Source organism: Pelodiscus sinensis, chromosome 14, assembly GCF_049634645.1.
Source record: "Pelodiscus sinensis isolate JC-2024 chromosome 14, ASM4963464v1, whole genome shotgun sequence".
Classification (NCBI taxonomy): Eukaryota; Metazoa; Chordata; order Testudines; family Trionychidae; genus Pelodiscus; species Pelodiscus sinensis.
In genome coordinates, this window is record NC_134724.1 from 16470033 (window position 1) to 16475982 (window position 5950).

General features: G+C 49.8%; 1 long non-coding RNA gene across 1 annotated transcript; it reads right to left on the reverse strand.

The window, feature by feature from the left end:
* Nucleotides 1–1799: 1799 nt before the first annotated feature.
* Nucleotides 1800–5274, reverse strand: LOC102457183 (uncharacterized). Its single transcript, XR_001369330.3, has 3 exons — nt 4966–5274; nt 3298–3443; nt 1800–2307 (listed from the first exon to the last, which is right to left on the reverse strand). It is a non-coding gene; the product is annotated as an uncharacterized LOC102457183 (long non-coding RNA).
* Between the last annotated feature and the right edge of the window lie 676 nt (nt 5275–5950).

Sequence of the window (5950 nt, forward strand, 5' to 3'; positions counted from 1 at the left end):
TAGGGATGGAATGGCCACCAGGGCACCTGTGCTTTTTCCTCTTTCCTCTTCTTTCAAAAGAACTCCCTCTTCCCTGTCCACACACACCTTTTTCTGAAAGAGCTCTTTCCGAAAAAGGCGTCTCCCTCGTAGAAAGAGGTTGACCAATGTCAGAAAAACCCCTCCGTTCTTTCGATTTTTTTTTTAAATCATGCAATTGCAGTGTGGATGTAAGTGAAGTTTTTTTTGGAAAAATGGCCGTTTTTCCGAAAAAACTCTGCAGTGTAGACATACAGGATCCGCACTTATGTCGGATCCGCACTTACGAACGGGGCTTTTCTCGCCCCGGAGCTCACGGGCGGCGGGTCGCCACCCGTGTCCTCCGGGGCGAGAAAAGCTTCTCCCGGGGCGAGAAAAGCTTCTCCCAGGCGGCGGCTTTGCTCGGGTGTCCCTGGTCTGCTGGGGGGGTCCAGCAGCTTTGATGGACACCCCCAGCAGACCAGGGGGACAGGAGCAAAGCCGCCCAGGCGGCAGAGGTCCCGCTGCCTGGGCAGCTTTGCTCCCGGGCAAAGGAGCAAAGCCACCCAGGCGGCGGCTTTGCTCGGGTATCCCTGGTCTGCTGCGGGGGTCCAGCAGCTTTGCTGGACCCCCCCATCAGACATGGGGGACAGGAGCAAAGCCGCCCAGGCGGCGGGGGTCCCGCCACCTGGGCGGCTTTGCTCGGGTCTCCCTGGTCTGCTGGGGGGGGGGGAGGGGGCGCAGCTAGTGCGCCCCCCCCCCCAGTAGACCAGGCTTTTGTTGCGGGACGCCTCGGGTAGAGCAGCTGGGGTGCTGCCGGTTTGGTCCTGTGGGAACCTACCAGGCAGCGCCCCAGCTGTTCTGTCCCAGGCTCCAGATTCAGCAGCTGTTGAAACTGATCAGGCTGATTCCAGGAAGCTGGGGGCAGAGCAATTCTGCCTCCGGCTTCCTGTAGTCAGCCCCTGGTCAGTTTCAGTTGCAGCAGCTGAATCTGGAGCCAGTTCCGACTTACATACAAATTCAACTTAAGAACAAACCTATAGTCCCTATCTTGTACATAACCCAGGGACTGCCTGTACCTCTAGCTAAGGATTATATATAGCAAAGTAGAATTTATGGACTAGAACATAAAGGCAAGAACCCCAAAAGTGTTTTTCTCTCCCTATGCTGTAGCGTAGGAGGTATTGTTCCCCATGTCTAACATGAGTCTCGCACTGGTTCTTTAAAGAAGAATGAAGCAAAAACCGTAGCGCCTGTACTCTACACACACAGATAACGCTTCCTCTTCATGTTTTCCTGAATCATCTGTGACCAGCTGTTTTAAACTATTAAGGCAAAGCCAGGCAAAGGCACCGTGGCATGAAGAATAGAGTCAGGCGGAGCCATCTTGGATGCCTGTGTCTTGCCAGATGTTGCACATAGAGCTTCTAGAAACACAATCACCATTGTGAAGGCATAAACGAGAGGATTGGGGAAATAACCCAGCAGGTGATGATCAAATCTAAGTGTAAAGTGTCTTCAAGATCACAAAGAAGCCAAGTAGCTGTTGGGCCAGTTGCTTCACAAGAAGGAAGTCTGGGAACAGGAGAAAATGCAGGCGAGGTACTCTGAGAGATTTCTGGGGAAGAAGAGAGAGTGAAGATGAACTAAGATCCTTTGTGGGTCTGACAAACCCATGAGGGCACTAAAATGGGAGGGAAAGGTTAGAAAACACTTTAGAGATGCTTTCATCCTGCAGAACAGTGGCTACAAAGAGGTTTCCAGTCACCGCATTGTTGGGTGCTGGCACCTCTGCCCTTCATTCCTACTCCTCCACACACTGAGCAACCCCCCTGCTGGGCCCTGGTGTGCTGTCTATTTCCCTTATTAACCAACCAGTCATGCAGCTTGAGCAGATGTAATTACAATGAAGATGCCTGGTGAGCCAGAGCATCCGCAGTGCAGAGGGGAGGAGTCGGTTGTAGTGTGGTAACTGGTCAGTTGCCCACTTGAAGTAACCAAGGGAGATAAAGCCGTCCATCATCTATGAGCTGTCCCTTCAGAGCTTGCCAGAAGCCCATGCCACTGGGCATGATACTGATGCAGCATGTGGATAGTGAGCTCCTTCAGTGTTGTTACGTCTTCTCGCTGACAAATATAATTTCCAATTACCCCTTTTCCTTACCTCGTATGTTTGCAGTCACGCACCCGACTAGAAGCAGACGTGACAAAGTAATGGAAGCATATGCCAGCCCCACACGAGATCCCTGCAAGTAGTGGTGACTTACTCTTATGGACTTGTTATGATCTCCTGGAGATTTGACCAAACTCCTAGAAAGAGAAGATCAGAAAGAGACAAAAATAAGTGACTGAGACAGAGACCGGGCACGCAGAATGCGGTAGGATCATAAGAGAACTATCCCAGGGAAAGAGGACAGTAAAACTGGGACCTGGGCATTGGTGACCAGGAAATCAGGCACAAGCAGTGGCTGCAGCATTTAATCCCTTGAGAAGCTGGTGGCTGTGACAGATCCATTTTTCTGGAAGTTGCTGGGAAACCCAGGGAAGAGCAAAAGGAAGTAGTCTGGCCTTGTCTACATGGGAAGGTATGAATTTAAGCACCTGTACTTATACTGGTATAAGCTCCATGGGACCCTCAGATTCCAGCAGAAGAATTACTTTTTTCAGCTTAGTGTTTGATATTTAGAAAGGAGGTTACATGAAAAGAGACATCATCCCTCCCCCGCCCCAGTCCCAATCCTGGTAGTGCCCAGAGGTCAGTTTGATACCGGATACAATTTAAAGCAGCCTCAGGGTTGCTCTATGTTGTAACTTGCTGCCTGGTTTTTTTTGGCACCAGCCCTTTGACCATGCCCCTTTTGCCACGGCCCACAACTATGCCAACGGCTATGAGTGGAATAGCTCAGGGCCAGTATGTTGCTTCTGTGCCACCTGGGAAATCTTCTAGGCCAGAGTAATGCTCAATATATGAGCTAACCTGACATCTTAGCCCCTTTGGGCAATTGGAGCACCACAAAGGGGCACTGTCATGGCCAGTGATCTGGCCTTCCGTATTTCAAAGCTAAGGCCTGTTTCTTCCCATTTACACATAAATGGGAGATTTCTCTGCTCAGAGTGGCAGCATCTTATACTGTGTTTTGTATCATGTATCATTCTGACAGGGAACACAGATTGCTCCCCAATGCTTTTGCCTCCAGACCACATGACATTACTGCTGCTCTTCAGTGCTGGAGAGAAGCTCCTAGTGGCTACACAAAGAGGGGGAAATGTGGTTCTCATGGGCCCCTTCTAGCACATTACCTGCAATTCTGCTTCCTTCTGCGCCTTGCAATGCAGAGCAGTACTGATTGGAAAGGTCCTGTGCCAGGAACTGGCCATCTCCATGCCAGCAAAGTGTCTTTAGTTCACGTGTCTCATGAGATGAATGGCCTGAAATGCTCCAGTGGCTGAGAGAAGAGCAGGAAAAGAGGGTCTTTCCATGGGTGACCAGTCACAGTTTCCATAAAAACAAACAAGAGGGTGGCATTCCTGACCCTGAGCCAGTAAGGATGCCAAGCAGAGGGCATTAGGGCAACAAATATAAAGAATGGGGCAGCCTAGACTGGGGTGCATCCGTGGAATTGTGAGGTACACTGGCTTGGGTTCTCATCTCTCCGCCCTCTCTGTGAGGTGCCTCGCAATTCCCTAAAAGCCTACCCTGAGCACTGGCATGTGCAGAAAAGTGTCTCCCTTGCCAGGCCTAGAGTGGAAACCAAACCACTCAATGGTTATTTCCTACCCCTTGCCCACAGATGGGGACTCTGAAAACTAGAGACTTAGGAGGACTTTAGCCCTCCCAAAAATGTGGGGTTTGCACAAATACAAAAAGGACACCCTAAGTTTGGAATAGATGTGCTTATCCTGCTTTATGAAATGTGAACAAATGGGGCTGTGTCTAGACTGGCCAGTTTTTCCGGAAAATCAGCCGCTTTTCCGGAAAAACTTGCCAGCTGTCTATAGTGGCCACTTGAATTTCCGCAAAAGCACTGACTTCCTACTGTAAGAAATCAGTGCTTTTTGCGGAAATACTATGTTGCTCCCGTTCGGGCAAAAGTCCCTTTTGCGCTTTTGCGAAAAGGGCCAGTGTAGACAGCTGAGATTTGTTTTGCGCAAAAACGCCCCGATCGTGAAAATGGCGATCGGGGCTTTTTTGCGCAAAAGCACATCTAGATTGGCCACGGATGCTTTTCTGCAAAAAGTGCTTTTGCGGAAAAGCATCCGTGCCAATCTAGATGCTCTGTTCCGAAAATGCTTTTAACGGAAAACTTTTCCGTTAAAAGCATTTCCGGAAAATCATGCCAGTCTAGACGTAGCCATGTAGTCATGGGACAGAATTACTTAGGGTGTGTCTAGACAGAACCCTTCTGTCGGAATAAGCTATGCAATTTGCGTAGCTGAGTCCCAGGTTTAAGTCGAAAGAGCTTATTTTGAAATTTGGCACTGTCAAAATAAGGCACTATTCCGACAAATCCCTTAGCCCTCATGGAATAAGGGTTACAGGGTTGCCAGTATAGTGCGTCCACTCTTTTGGGAAATAGCGGGCACTTTTAAAGATGCAGCGTTGCTATTTTGGGATACTTCCAAAGAGCAATGCAGTCTGGACATACCCTTAGTAATAAAATGATAATCAGCAGCTACTGGGTTATTATTTTTAACTCTGGCCCACATTAAATAATAAAGCTGTCTATGTCCCTTTTGGAAATGGTGCTGTATCAAGCTCCCCAAACTGCCAATCTGGGCCAGTGAAACCACGCACAGATTTGCCCTGTACTCTGGCAGCAGGAGACAAAGCAGTTTCTGCCTTGGGTTTAGTCTGATCTCAGTACTTTCACGAGCCTTGGAAAAAAAATTCACCCAAAGCCCAGTGGTGAAACTCTTATTAGCTCTATGGGCGAAGGATCAGCCCCCTACTGAACAATGACCACTTACCTCTAGAACAAATGCAACAAATGCAACGGTTTCAGCTCAGGGCAGAGAAAGATCTTGAGCCTTGGCACTAGGCAATGACTGAGCACTAGAGAAAACCTAAAAGAAGCCAAAGAGACTCAGGTTCAAGTGCCCCCTTTGCTCCCACACCCCAGCCCCTTGGCTCTGTCTCCTCACCAGGGGTAAGAGGTGGGTAAGTAGCACTAAGTCTCAGTGTGTGATACCAACAGTGAGGGTTAAATTTATGAGGGCAATAACCCCCTCCCACCTCACCTCGCCACAGCCTGCCTGCTGTAGAGCCAGTGTTTTGCAAAAGTGACAGCCTTCTGCTGCGTCTGGGAACTTGACAGCTTCCACACTGCTCTGTGCCCTGGCCCTGACACAAAGCCCAGCCAGCCGCACACATGCCTAGCTGTCTGGGAGAGAAGGAGGGAGCTAAGAGTGCTGTGCCTTAGCCTAAGGCGCCTCATGCTGGCAGCACTAGAAATAGCCTCAGAACCCTTGGTTTTAATATTTGCCTTTTTTTCCTTAAGTCAGTCAGCCTGTTCTGGGTCCTGCAGGGAACTGTAGCTCCCTCCCTGTGGGGAAGGGGCGACAGCAGCCCCATAGGAATTTTTCCATTGCACCACTGGGATACATGGGGCTTTACCAACATTGGGCTAGGACCCTGTACCTGCTTATACCAGGTTTGAGTTGGGCCCAGCCTGCCTTGGACCGTGACTACGTTACTGTCCCATATTTCACATATCAGTTCCATGGGTCTAACAGGAAGCTATGCCATATGGATCCTCGTGAGGCCTTCAGCAAACCTCACTGAGACACCAGTTCTTCCCAGCTCGCCCCTGGGAGGGGCCCCAAGCCTATGGCTGAGTGCAAGGCACTACCTGAATTGGATACTTGCGTAAAAGGACAGAGCAGCAGCAGGTGAACATCCACTGGAGCCACTGCCAAGAATAGGGGAGTAGAGAACAGTTCAGACATAGGGGAA